The sequence below is a fragment of the Mesocricetus auratus genome, unplaced genomic scaffold (assembly GCF_017639785.1).
Source record: "Mesocricetus auratus isolate SY011 unplaced genomic scaffold, BCM_Maur_2.0 Super-Scaffold_6730, whole genome shotgun sequence".
Classification (NCBI taxonomy): domain Eukaryota; kingdom Metazoa; phylum Chordata; class Mammalia; order Rodentia; family Cricetidae; genus Mesocricetus; species Mesocricetus auratus.
This window is the reverse complement of record NW_024429184.1, coordinates 85,162,349-85,180,525: the sequence shown is the minus strand read 5'-3', so window position 1 is coordinate 85,180,525 and position 18,177 is coordinate 85,162,349. Positions and strand designations below refer to the sequence as shown.

The 18,177-nt window shown below is 38.6% G+C and overlaps 1 protein-coding gene across 1 annotated transcript in view; it reads right to left on the bottom strand.

Annotated features, from left to right (window-relative positions):
- Positions 1-17,313, bottom strand: part of Rab27b (RAB27B, member RAS oncogene family) — a 145,030-nt gene extending 127,717 nt beyond the window's left edge. Inside the window, exons 1-2 of the mRNA XM_040741633.1 lie at positions 17,210-17,313; positions 17,003-17,077 (exon numbers count right to left, since the gene is read on the bottom strand). The gene's annotated coding sequence lies outside the window, so the exon portion shown is untranslated. The remainder of the gene's footprint in view (positions 1-17,002; positions 17,078-17,209) is intronic.
- Positions 17,314-18,177: the final 864 nt, after the last annotated feature.

The window sequence follows — 18,177 nt, the reverse complement described above, 5'->3', positions numbered from 1 at the left end:
GGCTAGCACCAACCCCTCAAGACAGATTTTGCCAGAAGGAAGAGTGTCAGAATCCTCAGAGCTTGTTTTCACAAGTAGTTCAACTCTAGAATAAGACTTCAAAAACTGCACTGGGGGTTTTAATCTACCGTCACCTTCTGCCTGTAGGTTCAAAAACCAAGCCATGGAGCCAGGAGAGAGGCCATTTTTCATCTATATCAGTGCTTGCACAGTTCTGTTAAGCAACATATTGCATACCATTGAAAAAGTTCTTAGGGTTGCATCCTGGGAACTCTGTTGCTCATAGGCGACTTTGTATGTGTACACATGTAAAGCTAGTGTGTGCTTAGCAGTATCTACATCATACTAAGTTTTGTTATCACAGAAACGGGGAAAGTATAGATGACTCTGCCTCCATCCACATGAAGAAACACTAAGTACAAAGAACTGTTACACTTCAGGACAGGCTGGCGTAGCGAGGTGGAGGGAGCAGGGTGGCAAATTGGCAGAGGGAAGCAGATAAAACTTCTTGTCTTTTTATGTGTTGTTTAAATTTGGAATCATTCATTCAGAATTTTAATGGTCCCATAAAATGGTATTAGATTCTTTAGTAAGTGTTTGTCATGTGTTTGAAAGTAATTGTGACACCACATGGTTCTTAGGTCCTTTATCCCATGTTCATGACCTCCGAAATAAACTGCTACTTCTAAAGTAGACCACAGTTAAATGGTTGCTATTTCCCAGAAGACTGAGTATGTGGAGGAGCACAGATCATGTCCTGGCAGAAGGGGGAGTGTCCCAAGCTGATGACTGTCCCACCAAAAGAGGGAGTGGCCCAAAGTGATAACCAGCACCATTACAAGATGGATGGTGCTTGGAGGAAGCTACAGAGGTGAGGCTTCAAGTGTTTACTAAGAAAACCAATTGGCTGCCCAAACTCACACCAGATGAGGTCATCACACTAACTGTCCGTGCCCGAGAAGGAATGGGACACTAGATACATAATAGGAATACTGGCCTGGTCTACAGAGTGAATTCCAGGACAGCCTCCAAAAATAATACAGAGAAACCCTGTCTCGAAAAACCAAAAAAAAAATGGGTAATACTTTTCCTGTCCTGTGGTTTTTTTCTTTAAGAGGGCTTTTCTATTAAACAATAAATGAGATCTTACTGACTCCTCGAATTCCCTGTTGTGTCTGATTGTCCCTGGGCTCCAGAGAGGCTGCGAGACTGTCGAACAGTGCATTCTACCCTCTCCAACATCGACCCAGGGGGCCTCCGGAGAACCCCCCAACATGAGTAGGATTTATTAAAACAAAGACCAACTGCTAATCTTCTCTTCATTTTCTATCAATTTCTTGGCTGTCTCTCCCCTCCCCCACCCCGTTAATAAAACTGAAGCAAAGAAAAGAGCATTTCTTCTTCCATTTCACCCTTCATATCATCAGTCCTTAAGAAAAAAGTCATCGTCTCTTACCCAGCGTTTACACATAAGAAAGGTAGCCCAGGCTTTGAGTTTCATAGTTGAGGAAGACCGCATTTCAGGGCTCTTAAGTGATTTGCCCAAATTTCCAATCCAGCATGCATGCCTAATGCTACCTGCCTAGAGAGATGTCATTCTGGTCTTACAGGGTTACTTTAGCTGCTCTGGAGGCCTGGCTCCACTTGAAAGAGTGTGAGTGCAATGCTCTGACATGAGATGTTCAGCTGTCGAGCTGTGTGACTCAGGCAGGTGTCCTGTGGATGAAAAAATGGTGAGAGGTTCCTCATTTCCTCTCCCGTTCTAACATCTACATGGATTATACCATGTGGCTGCCTATAATTAAAAGTGTGCATTAGAAAAATGACCTGATTGCAAAATATTTATCCAATAGAGAAATGGAAAGAACACCATGTCATTTTCTTCCCAACCCTGAGGTTCTAGAATTCTTCCTATTTAGATATTGGAGTTTGGAGCTGTTTCATTTTCCTGGGACTAGATGATAAAGAGCATAGCTGGGGTCATCTGTTAGAGGACAAGTCTTATTTTCACTGACTTGTAAAGAGTCACTTGAGTAATTGCAACTTTTTAGGAGCAGCTGTGAGATGCATTAGCTTTTATAATAATCACTGTCAATAAAACAGAAAAAGAAAAGTGGATAAATGGGGCATTAGCAATTTAAAGCATTTCATTATGAGAAAGGGATCTGTTATAAAATAAAATGTCAAATTTTAGAAAAAGAAAATGTATTTCCAAAACATTTATTTTATATTTTATAAACATTTCATATCTATACTGTGGAGAGAATGCTTAGATATCTATGTGGGCAAAATTATTTGAATAAGCATCACTTAAAAGTAGATAGAAACATGACAGATGTGCCTACATAAATAAGGTCAGCAGCAGTGTTTATCAGAGGAGTGAAAATGGAAGCCACAGTGTACTCACTAACAGGCCTGAATTCGGGAGCATCAGTAATACAAAGGCATGAAGAGAAATACTAACATGTCTATACAAAGACTTGAAAATAAAAGATTATAGCAACTTTTTCTACACATAAAGCAGTAGGATAAGGACAAAAAAAAGTTTGCTTATTTGTGTGATATAATACTGTTAGGAAGTCGAGAGAAACCAAAGCAAAACTTGTGCTGTGGATATGTGCAAGGATTTAAGCATATCCAAACAACATTTCACTGAATGAAAGTAGCCTGGAATTCCAGAAGGAGCAAATTATATTACAGCGACCAAGAGCATAACAAGGGCAAACTAAGGCAAGGGTTAACTGCAAAGTAATTTTTATAGAAGACTGATACTATTTGGCCTTGACTAGAGCGGTGGTTACACTCAGATATGCATTCTTGAACATTCACTGGGCTATATAGCTAAAGTAGATGGCTTATTTTATATGATCTATCCCACAGCAAAATTACCTTGCCTAAGTGTTCTCATTCAGAGTTTCTGAAAAGTACCTACTGAATGAAAATCCTTGTGAATGAAAGAACATTTAAAGTGCATGGTGTAGCATTTGCAATGCCTGGGGTGTGGTAGGTGATCAATAAACATTAATTACATCTTCTCCTTTCTAGTTCTTCTTACAGGTAAAGTATCACCAGTACCTTTAAAGGCAGATGCGCACAAAATAAATATCAAGAAATCGCTGCTAAAGAACAAGTGTGAGTCTGTGGTTAATCATCTAAGTACCATCAACGGAGTCTGGCACAGTGTGTGTGCTGTTTCTTCTCTGGTGACTCTTTTTTATTGTGTGGTTTGGTAATTGGAATGTATTTAAGAACACATTTCCATTTTTCATCTTTGTCACAAATTTACAGAAAGCAGAAACTATAGTTAATACCTCTTTTGTATAGGGATGTTTTATATACAGTCAAGTTCAATAAGACCTGAACATATTGATAATTATAATTATCTTAAAAATCTTTCCTATTCAATGTTAGTCAAATAATCTAAATGTAGTCAATTTTATTTAAAATAACAAGTTCACATATCTAAGAAAATCAAGCAAGAATTTTTTCCTTAGTGAGTTCATATATCTAGAGCCATTCATTTATTCACTTGTTGAGTCTGTAAGACTAGAGGGACCCACCTCTAGCTGAGAGCATCTGTCTAAGGATTAAGCATCATTAAGCACTGTTAAGAATGTTAATTTCATGCTCCTTTGTTGTTAGCACTCTTCCCTGAGGGGAACAAAAATGTCTGCTGTGGTCTTTTAAAACCTTGATTGACAGCTGACAGATATATACCTGTGTCTGGTTGCCTTATATGGTGAGCTGTCAACCAAATAGTCCACTTTGGTGACTTGCTATGCTATCTTCATGGCATCCTAGGAGCTGTGAGCACATCAAAAAGACCTGGAGGAAACTGTGCTCCAACTACAAAGAACCCAGTAAGGGCAAATGCCCCTGAAGACACAGACTTTGCTTTGGGAGGCTTGCTCCAAACAAAACTACTGCAACCTGTATCAACACCAGAAAATGTCATTTAAGTCATGATCTCTATGTGACCCCTACCTTCAGATGCTACAAGTGACCTTGCTTGTAGTCACTCTGGACCTTGTCATAGTCCTTAGCAGTATCCAGGAGAAAGAAAACCGCCACCTGCAATCGTTTGTGATGAATAGAAAGGAGGTTGTATCCATGTACAACTTGTGATTGGTTTTTAGGAAGGGCTTGTAGTTAACTGGAAGCTGTATATACTCAAAGCTGTGCTCTGTGGAATTACAGTCCACACAAAGGGATGGGACACCCTCTTCTGGCAGAATAAACAGGTTATTTGCTATGACCTCCATGATAGTTTGGGGCCTTCTCTCTTGTACTAACCCTTGGTGTTGCAACATAAGCTCCAATAAAGACTTTTACCAGATTGTTTTTAATCTACTATGGTCTTTATAACAGACATAGCAGGCTAAGCGGATTGTACAAAGGGGAGACAAAGTCCAGAGCTTCCCAATTGCAATGGCAGTGGCAATGGGGGATCAGCTGAAGAATGAACATCGTCAACAGGAACTGAGGACCCCGGTACTCAAAGTTCAGCATTGCAATGCCAAAAGGTTGCTAAGTTTTCAGAGCCACAAGAAAACGTAAGCCCCTCCCTAAGCCCAAAACTCCAACATATAACACTAGGTGATGGTTGAAGAGTCAGAGAGAATAACTGAGGGCAGAACCTTGAACTAGACAGAAAGTAGACGTATTGAGAGGTGAGACATGATAGAGAAGAGAGACCCTGTGCAGAACCAAGAGTAGGAGCTGCTGCTACAAATACTGCCCGCCTCAGTCAGCAGATGAGTTCATGGAAGTGCCAAGGATAGAATCTAGGGTTCCATCCTCAGCACTTAGAAGTTGTGCTCTAGTCACTAAGTGCTGGCACCCTGAGCCTAGGGGAATAAATACCTGAGCACTTACAGCAATTAGCCTCTGGCATTGAAAATATAAGTGTCATAAGCCTCTAATTCTCACAGCTTAGCCCTTAAAGCTTCTGGGTTTGGACGCCCATTGTGCAAGCCTCTGGGGCTATCAACACAAAAGGAGCTGTTACTTGCTTATCTGTGATTTCTATCCAGATAGAGCTAAAGAAGCCTGATAAACACATATTGACCATCTATCTTCTCCAGATACTGGGTTGAATTTTGAAAATACAGATTATTATTTGCCCACATTCTAGAAAAGATCCCAAAATTAGCAAAAATAGCCATGGATAAACACAACACAAGAGGTATGTGGAAAGATCCCAAGATAATGTACCAAAAGTATAAAGAAAATATAATATGATCATTCTTCTTGATACTTTTATAAACTTCTCATATTTAATATCATCTGAGCATACATATCCCATAACTGATACTGTTAATAAAGGTTGAGCTATTTGGTCAATAAAGTTGTTGCTGTTTTCTCAGGTGAGGGTAGAAACCCACTTTCTCTGACTATATACTTGTGTACTCCTAGCTTCAGTAAAGCCAATGCAAAACAAGTTTCTTATTGATGCAACAAGTATGATTTCTTCTTCCATTATAGTTAACTCTTTTCTTAGTAGACAGCAGTTTTGTAAACTGAAGTTAACAAAAGTGTTCTAAATGGTGTGGAAGTTTCACTGACTCAATTTTTATTTTGAATCAAATATTTCTAGTCTACTTATTTTCCATTGTAATGAGTTACCTGCTTAGGGTGAGTAAGCCTCCAAGTCCATTTGTAACTGGACATAATGGAATAAATCCATGTATTAACCGAATATAAACTTGGAATGTCATTTAGAGGAAATCCCTTTCTCTCTCTCTCTCTCTCTCTCTCTCTCTCTCTCTCTCTCTCTCTCTCTCTCTCTCTGTCTCTGTCTCTGTCTCTGTCTCTGTCTGTCTCTCTTTCTGTCTCTCTGTCTCTCTGTCTCTGTCTCTGTCTCTCTCTGTCTCTCTCTCTGTCTCTCTCTCTCTCTCGCTGTGTGTGTGTGTGTCATCTGTGTATGGAGTATGCACTCCTGTACATACATGCAAACCAGAGGTGGATACTAGATGTATTACTCTGTCACTCTCTGCCTTGTTCCCAAGAGAAAGGGTAGTTCACTGAACCTGGCACTAAACTTTTATCCAACAAGCCCTAGAAATCCCCCTTCCCCATTTCTCAATTCCCCACCCAGCACTTGGGTTATAGGAATTGAACAGCCATGCCATTCCACACATGCATGCGTGGTAGAGATCTGAACTCAGGTCTCCATGCTTGCAAAGCAAGAATCTTACCCAATAAGCAATCTCCCCAGCCCCTTGAAAATAATTCTTATCTAATAAAGTATGGAAGTTCATCATTTAAGAATGTATTTAGAACTGTCAACGTTTCCAAGAAAACAACCAGTTGAGTACCTGCTTCCTAATCACAGAACCAAGTAAAGAGGTGACTCCAGGCATGCTGCATACTTCAGCAAAGTTAGGACATATTTATAAGGAAGAATTCATCAAAATGTGAAGATAATACTAATGAAACATAGAAGAAAGAATGTTTGGGAATTGGTTGTGTAATCTTAGAATAGACGATTAAGAGAGGTTAGACATCTAACACAGAATTTCTTAATAACATTTTCAGCTACAAGTGAGTTTCATGGTGTCAGTGGTTCTTTAAAACCCTAGAATGGCAAAGCCAAGGAGAACCACATAATTAATGAGTGCTTTTGATGCATCTATAGAAACAATCAAATTTAATCTACTTTGCAATAAGGCATGACACAAGAAACAGGCAGTCGACTGGATCATAGGCATAGTTGATCATCCCCTCCCCAAGCCAAGAAACAAGATGACAAGCAGAAATGATGTCCAATAAGACATGCAGAAAAAGGGCACTCAAGATTGTTTGAGGGAATGGCTTACATGATCTCATTATTTATTATTTCTTAAAAGTCCCAGATTTAATGATGTTACCTGCTAATTTTCAGTTAACTTACAGACTTTTGTGTTGTAGAAATAAAGGTAAGTTTTACCTTCGGGAACATATGTCACCAAAGGATACTTCTTGTTAAAACATATCCTCCTACTCCTTGTGTTTACAAGTGTCAGCATAAACTAGTTTCTCAAGTGATTTCTAAACATCTTCTGCTATCTTAACAAATGAGTTAAGAAGAATCTTTTACATTCATTCATTTTATATTTATCTTAGAGTTTTGAGTTTTATTTTAGAAATTGCATTTCAACAAAATTATATACTAACATAACAGCAGTTTGGGAGTCACAAAAACATGGCTTTCCTTTCCAGATCTGGGATGTTATAATATGGAACTCTAAACTGGGAATGTTGGTGGGGTTTTTCAAAACTCCCTTAGAAACATCAATTTAAATATTTTAAAACTGAAAAGTCAGATTACATTAGCATAGGAAAAATGTTGTTGAAACTTCCATGATCCAAAAGCAGCCTGAAGAATACCAGAGTACATGGCCTTTCCATCCAGTGTTGTGATCTGCTTTAACTCCTGAAGCAACACTGAAGTGATTATTCTGCTAAAGGCAATTGCTGTTTAATTGAGCCATTTGTACTTCAGATAGATGACTTCTGACATCCACATAGAAAGATACAAGATTTGTATCTTTTCTAAAACTTCCTTCTTGTTAAGACATACCATGGTGTCATTCTTTATCCAGGAGCATATTCAACACTCAGATGAGAAATCTCCCCCATCCCTCTTGGACTGACAAAGTGCCACAGAACAAAAAAACTGTCAATTAAGTTTGGATTTAGATAAAATGGCAAGTCCTAAATGAGTAAACATTTAGAAAATGATCATTGGAGTGATCTTGGGGTCATAAAAAGTTCTTTATTACAAGTTTATTTTGAACAGTTTATATAGGAAGTAAAGGGCAAAACAATAATGGAAGTAACATAGGTATAAGCACAAATTTAAAATATGATGCCAGATACCCTGAAATTCTTTCAATAATGAATTTGACTGGTGTTTTTGTTAGTAGAAGATTTTCTTTATTAAGAAAATAAGGATACGGAGATTAATTTTTAGTGTTCTATAGCACATTAGCACAAGTGTAGCAATTCACACACACACACACACACGTGCATGTGTGCATTTCTAGAGATGGAATCTAGGTTCTCACAAATCCTAGGCAAAGGCTTTACCATGGTTCTACACCAAAGCATTGCTGTGCATCTTATAAAAAGTGTGGAGAGAGTTTCAAATGTTCTCAACAAATAAGACAGAATTGCTAGTTACCTGATTTCTCACTGGCCACTATAAACGCATCAAACTATCACATTGTACCCTGTAAATATGTCCAATAATGTGTCATTTAAAATTTAAAAAGTGGGGAAAAACTTCTTAGTTATTATAGCATGTACACTCTTGCAGAGGACCTGAGTTCAATTCCCAGCACTCAACAGGCTCCCAAATACCTGTGACTCCAGGTCCAGGGAACCCAACAACTTCTTTTGGCCTTTTCTCTTTTATCTTAAAATCCAATTATGGGTTATTATTTAACCTTGAAAATGAGAACTTGTCCACAATGTGTTATGGTCACCTGTGATGGTTTGAAAGAAAATGGCTCTGAAGAAGAATGACAGTATAGTGTAAAGTTAGTGTAAAGAGGCATTTTCTTGTTGTGATTAAATGGCTTTAATTGTGTACATTGATCTTTCTCATCTGTTGAGACTTGTTTTGTGTTGTAGCCTCCCCCTTTCTTACTGTTTATGCAGAATACTTGCCCATGCGCAGAAGAATGCTTTATTGGCTGTGGACCTCCCAGATAAAACTTAACTTACATTGCTCAAAATTTCACTGTTCTTAATTCTTGCCCCAAATTTGACAGGTCTATGATCAATTTTTTCACTAATATTGTGGATTTTTCACTTATTCTTATTTTATGTAATCTTTTATATGTTTTGGGATATATTCTGAATGTTTGTAAGCTACAGATGGTTATATTTTACTGGTGAATTGAATTGTACCTTTTACCATTACTTTATGAACTTTTAAGTCTTAACTGTATTTTTTGCCATGATATTCACCTACTACAATTATTCATGATGCAATATTCATTTAGAAGTATCTGGGAGATATTTCAGTATATTAACAATCCCTTGTTTAATAATGTCAATTTGTTCCTAAAATCGCTGTTGCCAAATTAAATGTCTTCAATACAAATTAAAAATGACCAGTATTTTAATAGTAAAAGTGATGCTTCTTATGCCAACTCAAGATTTTAAAACGAATCTCAGAGAAGAGCATGTCAACTTTACTATGAAAACTAAGCTTGATAGACAACAAAAAGAAACCAAGGAACACAAAAAAATAGAACATAAGAGTCACTTACTGTGCTTGCTAATAAGGAATGATTAATACCCAAAGGTGGGTGATGGAGGACTGTGTATTTGTTAGGCATGATCTTAGTCAACACCTGTATTTCTGATTTGGGGAATTCACTTTTTTTCTTTATTCTAAATACCCTTGGAAATGAGTAGTAATCCCAGATACTATTTTTTGGGCAAAAGGGGAACTAAATACACAAGGCCATCTCAATCTATGGAAATAATGATACAAATAAGCAGAAAAGTCACTAAGGATTAATTTCCCTCCCTCTATTTATTACACAGTGTTTACTAAATATTCTGCATAGGATCTGACCTTCCAGTTCTAGAAATCTGTCTTTGTAAGAAAATCTCCAAGCAGAAAATTAAATTTCTGGTAAGATTCTCAGCTTTGCATACAGGTAAATACAAAATACTCCTTCTTGCTTATTTGTTTCTTGTATTATCCTAAAAAGGAACACAAAGTTCCTTAGAAATTCATGTTGCCTCTCCGGGGCTATAACAGCAAACAGAAAGAACTAGGTAGTTGTTAATGAAGGCAAGATCAACCTCACTTACAATTTTTTTATTCCACCATGTATTAAAAATATTTCTTTAAAAGAAGGGAATATTAGGGGGATATCTTGTTTAAATTTCTTATTCAAGCTTGCACGTGTATGTGTGTGTGTGTGTGTGTGTGTGTGTGTGTGTGTGTGTGTGTGTAATTACAGTGTCCATAAAGGCCAGAGGTGTCAAATGTCTTGGAACCAAATTACAGTCAGTTGGGAGCCTTCAGATATGGACACCGGGGCTTGAACTCCCATCCTCTGTAGGAGCTGCATGTATTCTTAGCCACTGACATCTTTCCAGTCGGGGATTCTCTTTTAAATTCAAGATGAGTAATTCATATATAGTACCATATTCACTGATAGGGCAAATTTTTTGCTTCCATTGATGAAATTTCTACTGGTTTGTTTGTTTTTGTTACTTGTCTGCTATGCATGGGTTAATCGGCTTTATAAAATGTTCTTTCTATTGTTTATTTACTGATTAATTTGCTTGTTTTCATATGTATACATGTGAGTCCCTACATGAGTTTAGGTACACCGCACATACACAGGAACTAGAATTACATGCAGTTGTGGGCTACCTGATGTGTGTGCTGGGGAATCTCAATCTGGTGTTTGGAAAAAACAATCAAGTGTTCTTAACCACTGTGCCATTTCTCCAGGCCCTTCTTTTATTTTTCTAAAGACAAAATTTACAACATTTGAACTTGAATTGAAATCTGAAGTTACTAATGCAATTACCAATTCCTCTAACAATTTCTCTGTAAGTTAGATTCCTCCCTCATTTCCCCATCTAACATATTCTAGTTTTACTTCATCTTTGCATTTACAGTAACACCAGTATTCTGTCTTCAGTATTGTTCCACAGTCTAGTTCCAGTGTATTTAGGATGTGGCCTCCTTCCTCCCTACCTTGATCAGGGGTATGCCAACTCATCAGTTTTAGGGAGGGGTCTTTGTACCAAGAAACAGCAGGCCTTTTGCCCCTAGAATTTGACTTCTCTGTGTTCTTCTCTACTATCTTGTCCTGCAATTCTTTTTAGATAAATATTTAAAATTGTCTTTCTTGGCCTTCTGTTTTAACTACCCTCCCGTGAATTTGCCAAACTTCTTTATACTAATGTTTTGTGCTCTATTTATTCAACCAATAAATAGAAACTTTACAAATATAATGTTATATAGACTATCCACTGTGGTACAGTCGATACAGATACTACATTAGAACACAACAAATTCCATCAAATAATGTTACAATTGTTTTCTTTTAAAATTACACTGTGTGTGTATGTGTGTGTGTGTGTGCTCTGTGTGTTTGCATGTGTGGTGAGTGTTCACACACACTTGCCATGGTACATATGTGGAGGACAGAAGACCAACCACTTGGTTTTACCCTTCTATCATGTGTGATCCAAAGACTTAACTCATTGTCAGACTTTGGGTCAAGATGGGAGGACAGGGTAGAGGAAGAAATACGGAGATAGATAAATAACACTAAAGATATTCCAAAATGTATAGAAATCTGTTGGTTTTCTTGACAGATGAATAGGTTTCCATTGTTTTCATTTCCTTTTAATCAGAAGGTTCCCTTCAATAAGTTTAAGCACCTTTGGGAAATGAGCATTCTGACTCTCTATGAAACACACACTCACATGAAGGTAGTCACTGTTGAGACACAGGGAGAAAAGGAGTGTGTGTGTTGTGTGTGGGGATGTGGGGATGTGAGGAGGTTTGGGCACGTGAGTGAGTTACAGGCAATTGTAAACCACCAGAAGTGAATGCTGGTAACAGAAGCTGGGTTCCTGAAAGAAAGGGAAGAGCCCTAACCCACTGAGACATCACTTCAGCTCTTATTCAACTTTGAACATATTCAGCAACAGCTGCTATTTTCTGGAATTTATTTCACATGAAAATAGTGGGCTTCCAAAAATCCCTCTGATTTCCATACCTCTAATGTTTGTATTTGCAATAAGCATAAATTCCATGGTTACCTTAAAAATAATAGCCAAATAACAGGAATATTTAAATAGATAATAATTGATGATTATAATAAAATTCAATCTCAATAAGTAATGTTTTTAAAAAAAGAAGAAAGAAAAGAGATGAAGACCAAAGAGATGAAGGCACACTTCTGGAACAGGCAAGTCTTCACAATCTAGAATGCAAGTGAGTCTTAAAAGAAGCTGGGAAATGTCTTAGAAATTAAATTTAAAATTCCTGTTCTGGTTCTCTCATTAGTTGAATGGTTGCTCAGAAAACCTTTCTTTACCACATCCTACACCTTCACAGGATGCAGCTCTTTCATAGTTCTGCACAAGGTTTTAATCTGAATTTATTAATTTATCTATGGCTGTCACTCTGAAGAGTATCATAATAAATCTAGACCTATCAGAGCCATGCATGCATGAGGACACACACACACACACACACACACACACACACACACCTAGCCTTTTTCTCAAAAAAATTTACTCAAAAATGCAAATTTACATGTTAAATTTTTGATAAAATAGCTTTGTCTGCATCTAGCATATTCCATCCTAGTTTGATTTTCAATGAGATGACATTTCTGAAATATTTGTTGCTGTCCCTGTGTTATTAGAAGTGATGGAAGAAAAAAATTAAATCATGACACCTTAATTTCCCACTTAAAAACTAACTCTAAAAGGATGTGAATTGGGGTGGATAGGGAGGGGTGGAATCTGGGACAACTTGGAAGGAGAAATAATATACTGTATGAAAAAAATATTTTAAATTAACTCAGGCAGTTGGTTTGGTATATAAATGTGGTTATTTGCACACATGTATATATCTTAAGTGCTCAATGAGGAGATGACAAAAATCTCAAGTATTTAGATGTGAATGGTTCCAGTAGGCAACGAACTACTTTCTTCATCCATGAACTTGCTTCATCAACGTGAATCTGAACTCTGTGCTGTACATCATGCTGTGCCAGGCTTAGTCGTATTGAATTCCTCAAGTTGTCTTTAATGAGCAGAGCCAAGTTTGGGTATGCACAGTTTAGCCATGGGATATGAGTCTAACCTGCTGGGTACATTAACCTCAGATTACTGTTCCCTGGGAAAATAGCATCATAATTAACACTGGTCAACCACAGTGTTTATGGTTTTAAAGCAGACCAGAAAAATCCATGTCAATGCAGTCTTTTTAAATGTTTCAGCTTATAATGTAACTATGTAATAATTTCCTCCTTTCCTTTCCTCCCTCTAAACACTCACATATACCCTTCCTTGTTCTCCTTCAAATTCATGGCCTCCTTTTTCAGTAATTGCACACACATATGTGTGTGTGTATGTTTGGGGGATGACCATTTGGTAGTATGTAACCAATCAGTGTGTCTCAGCATTCCTTAGCTGTCTGGAGTTCTTTGTGTAGTGTTGAGGCCTCATCAGCTGTCCCCGTCTATTGTTGTCCCTGTTGACTTATGTTTAGCCGGTGAGATTTTATGAGTGTAGCTTCCTGTATTCCTCAGAGACACTAACTCACAGCAACTCCCTGTACCCCTGCCCCTTACAGTCTTTCCATTCTTCTTCCTCAAAGCTGAGGTCCAGGTGGAGGTATCAGGCTCTACTTGGCTCTATAGTTCTGCATTTTGATTGGTTGTATTTTCTGGAAGATTCACAAGTAGTGCTGTCTCTTTCCACTGATAGTGGGAATGTATATTCACTATTTTCTCGTTATCATGCAAAATATTTGGCAAAGTCTGAGGAGAGCCCATCCTGACAAGAAAGTCACAGCAGCAGTAGCAAGAGGCAACTGGTCACATTCTAGCCACAGTCAGGTTCAGAGAGAATGAATGCTGACACTCAGGTTCTCTTTCTTTTTTCCTGTTTAGTCTAAGACCTCAGGCCAAGTAAGAATATAGTAGTGACAGTCACGTCTGCATAGTTATGTGAAGCAGGAAGAAGATATCAAAACGATATTCTGAATTAACCTGCTTAGCAACAAATGCATTGCACATATTTTTCACTGGTTTTATTCTCAAAAGCTGGATTTCACATATTTCAAAACCTTTCCTCCTTCTCCTTATCTGCCTCCATTTTCTTCTTCATCTTCATTATCCTCTTTTCTTTGTATCCAGTGTTTATGAAGCAATGTTTTCTTGTGCGGCTCCCATTGGCCTAGAACTCACTATGTAGCCCGGTTTTGACTTGAGCCTGTAATCTTCCTGCTTCAGCATCTCAAGTTGGGATTACAGGAGTGGGACTAGGCACTGGTCAAACTCCTTCTTTATGAGAACTAATTCTGGAAATGACAATACCTTTTTGCTCAAAGCTAGGTACATAGTAACTTTCTCTTTTTGCTATACTGCAACAAAATGGGTAGCATTGTTTTTCCTGGCTCATGCCAGTGGGAACATGATCCCACCACTGTGCTCTCAGTGGTTTCCCTTTCAGTGTTTTGTTTAATAAGTGAAAAGTATAATTGGCTTGCAAAAGAAAAATCTCAAGTTACACAAAATTTCAGCCTGTTGTGGCTTATGTAGGGCAACCGCTCTTCAAAAATTCATGTGTAAGTTGTGATTTTCTTTCTGCCAGAATCCAGAAGGGCAGTTTCTCACTTCTGAAAATCTCTTCTTTATCCGTTCAATGAACACTGCCTTCTCCCATCCTCAGATTCCTATTAGAAGTTGACTCTGTTTGACTTTATTTTTCTGTGATTAATCCTGGGGACCATTGTTTTCTAAGCCAAGGGCAGGTGCTAAGCACATAAAACGAAAGTCAGTTGTAATAGCAAAGGAATGTGAAGAGGGTTGAGGGATTAGATGATGTAAAAACTACAGAAAACGCATATTGGAGAATGTTGTTTTAGGAAAAAAATGCCAATGTTAAAAAAAAATCAAGTTCACTATTTGCCAAATCTCTTTTAAATAAAAAGTGAGTCATAATTGTCCATCTGACTGTTGTCCTTGGGATCCAGACAATGTTGATCTACTTAAATCTCAGACAGTAGACCTCTCTGTGTATCAAAGGCTTCCCCTCTGAGCAGTCACCAGATGAATGTGGCTTTCACACTGTAACAAATTGGTATTAGCCTGTGTATATTATTCTTCAGCTTAAGCTCTGCAATTCCAGACTTCCTCCGAGCTTTGCACCCATCGCGTGCAGCTAGTCAGGTTCTCCCAGTAGACCTCAGTTAAAGACTGAAGTTCAGGAGGAGGAACTGTTTTCTGAGAAGAGTAGCCAATGCTGAATAACATCTGTGTTCTTGGGATAACTTCCCACATATTGAATCTACATGCAATCAATTTTTAAATGATCTGTGGTAAGACACAGATAATAATACATGTCTTAGTCAGTGTTCTATTGCTGTGAAGAGACACCATGACCATGGCATCTGTTGAGATTCGGTCCGTTAGCATCATGGCGAGGAGCACTGCAGCATGCAGGCAGACATGGTGATGGAGAAGCAGCTGAGAGTCCTACATCTTATAGGTAACAGGAGAATGGTCTGTGTGTTACATCCAGAGAAGCTTAAGCAAAACAGACCTCAAAGCCTGCCCCCCACAGTGACACACTTCCTTCAACAAAGCCACACCTCCTAGTAGTGTTACTCCCTTTGAGCCTATGGGAACCAATTACGTTCACACAACACAATGCATATCACATAAAACCGAAGAATAAGCATGCAGACCACTATATGTTGGGTACAAGTTTTCAAAACTAAGTTTTAATTCAAAGAATAGAGTCAACTTTCCAGAGTTGAAAGACAGAAAATCATTTTAAAGTGTAGGAAACGCCACACAAAGTTTACAGGCTTATGTACCAAAGCTATATCAATAACAAAAAAGTAAAATTAAAATATATCCTGGGTTCAAAAATCAGTGACAGGTGATTAGTATGTCTAATCTGAGTTTTCTTACTCTGGAAGTGGTCACTGAAAAATGATTTTCTCTGCCTAAGAAATATTATAAAGGAATATTGACATTTGCTTTTTGCATATTTATTGCATACTAGAAACACTGCAAATTAATAGTTACCACCACTTTTAACTTCATTTAAATATTATATGCTATTTTTATATGGCAAATATTAGAGCTCTATGTTCAAAACATAAAAAGTATGAAATGGTCCAGTAAAACGTAGGTACCCCTACAGCCCATGTCTCTGCTTGTCAAACACAATGTTTTAGGAGAACTATAGGCACCTGTTCAAAGGTTTTGTTACTGAGCACGTTCTCATTTAGGGAATTTCAACGTGTCAGGTACTTGGCATCTACATATTAAACTTCTTAATCTGCTAAAAGGATTTTCTAAATTCCTCAATAAGTGCTTTCAGTGAACTCACAACACTGATGTCTTGTGTGCATCTCAGTTATTTTCTTTCCCTGGACTTATCTTACAACCATGATTTGATTATTAATAAACTCAGTATTATAAACATCTCTGAATGGATTTGCTTACTGCAATCGGCAGCAGACACATGCATCTAGATGGATTACTGAAGAACTCAACATGCCTAACCAATCTAACCACATCTTAAAGTTTTCAGTGCCTGGAGTCAGTACCAGGCCCTGGAACGCCTCTTCAAGGGACTTGTACGTTGTTTAAAGAAAAATTCCACTTTTCTTTGTAAAACTGTGTTCCTTTGGATTTCCTAATAGGAAACCATTCCCTCACCACGCGTGTTGCTGCACAGAGGAGAATCTTAGGCTGCTGGTTTTTCATATGGTTCTATGTGCATTCTCCTAACTGTGCTGTTGAGCGTAAGTGTCATGATAAAGAACATAGCTTTCTCTTCTGAGGCTGTGCTCTGGGGGATGAACGTCTCATCAGCTTTCTGAAAGTCCACCCTAGGGTAAGAGTATGAGCTGTAGACATACAGGAGACGGGAAGAGACCCCCACACTGCACCAGAGCAGAGATTAGAAAACAGTGCTGTGAGCTTTGAAAACAGCAGCAGAAACCAAGCCATCAGTCTGCAGACCTGAGAAAAACCACTCTCCAATCCAAACGGTGTGTTGTGCCCAGCCTCTCTAGCAAACTGCAGCTTTCAGGAAGGAGCACAGTCACTCCAAAGTGGAGTTTCAGGCCCATCACCTGCGGTTTCTGTCACCCTCTGTTACTCTTCATGAATGAGACATGCAGATGGCACCGCCGCACATTGGCTCCTTCAGTGAGGAGGGAAGGGGTCAAGGGACACGCCACAGCCAGTGCTTTAGAGATCTGACACCAGGTACTTACACCTCCAAATGCTTCCAGATCACAGCCTCAGGGAATAGCTAGCCCATTTCTTTACGGCACTGTTGCTTCCATCCGCTGTGGGAATTAACATAAAATAATAGAGTAACCCGTTAGAGCTGGACAGCTCTGCAGAGCATCAGATTACGTGAACATTGAAAGGCACGCGGACATTGTACGAACGCTGAGTGATAAATAGCTCGTCTATACCTTCTCTATACCTTCTTGTCTGCAAAAGGGAGGCAGTGTGAGCCTCGGTGCCCGCTGCTCTCTTCTTGTGTAACAGCTAAACCGGCTCAGTCCTTCTGACAGGGTGAGAAGCGCGCCTGCAGACAGTGTCTGGGCGGTCCTAGTGCCTGCTCAGGTTAGTAGGCTAGCAGACTCCACAGGGCCTCCCTGCTGTGTCTTCCAGGGGCTGCTGCCAAGAGGTTTTAAGGAAGTCAATCTGGCTAAGCAGCAGCAACGGTGGGCACTGTGTATGGAGGGATGCTAAGTAAACAATAGTTTGCTAATGTCACCCAGACTATGCAGCAGAGAATAAAAGGATTAGGGATGAAGAAAGAGTGCTGTCAACCCTCAAGGCAGAGGGTCATCAGGCAGGAAACCAGTTTGCACAAACATTGTGATTATCGAAATGCATTTATTTTGTGAGGTTTTGTTTTGTTTTTTTAAATACACATTTAAATTGTGAAGGGAATAGTGCAGTAAGTTGTTGTTGTTGTTGCTGTTGTTTTCTGTTTACAAACACCCTGAGGTTCTAATCATTGAAGCCTAGCCTATCCTGTTAAAAATACAAACGAAAACAAATGGAGACCTGTGGGAGCTTATTCTTTATAGGGAGCAAAAAATTCAAGCCTCCACTTCATACAAGCACTATTTGGCCTTCCTGTATTCATTTCCCCTACCTTATGCCACACTGCTTTTCCACCCATGGTGTTTACACTTTCTTTGACTTTGCTATCCTTTAATAGTACTATACCATTTGCAAAAGAATCTATTGTATTTACTTTGCAAAGTAACTCAGCGCCTGGTGGGTTCCCTGTAAATATCTGAGAAAAGAATGAAGCAGATAAAAAAGTGACAACTTACTGTGGATAATATAGCTACCGAAGCCAGCTTCTGAGCTGATGAAATTCAATTTACTGTATCTCTCTAAGCAAATGTTTCCATTCAGGTAC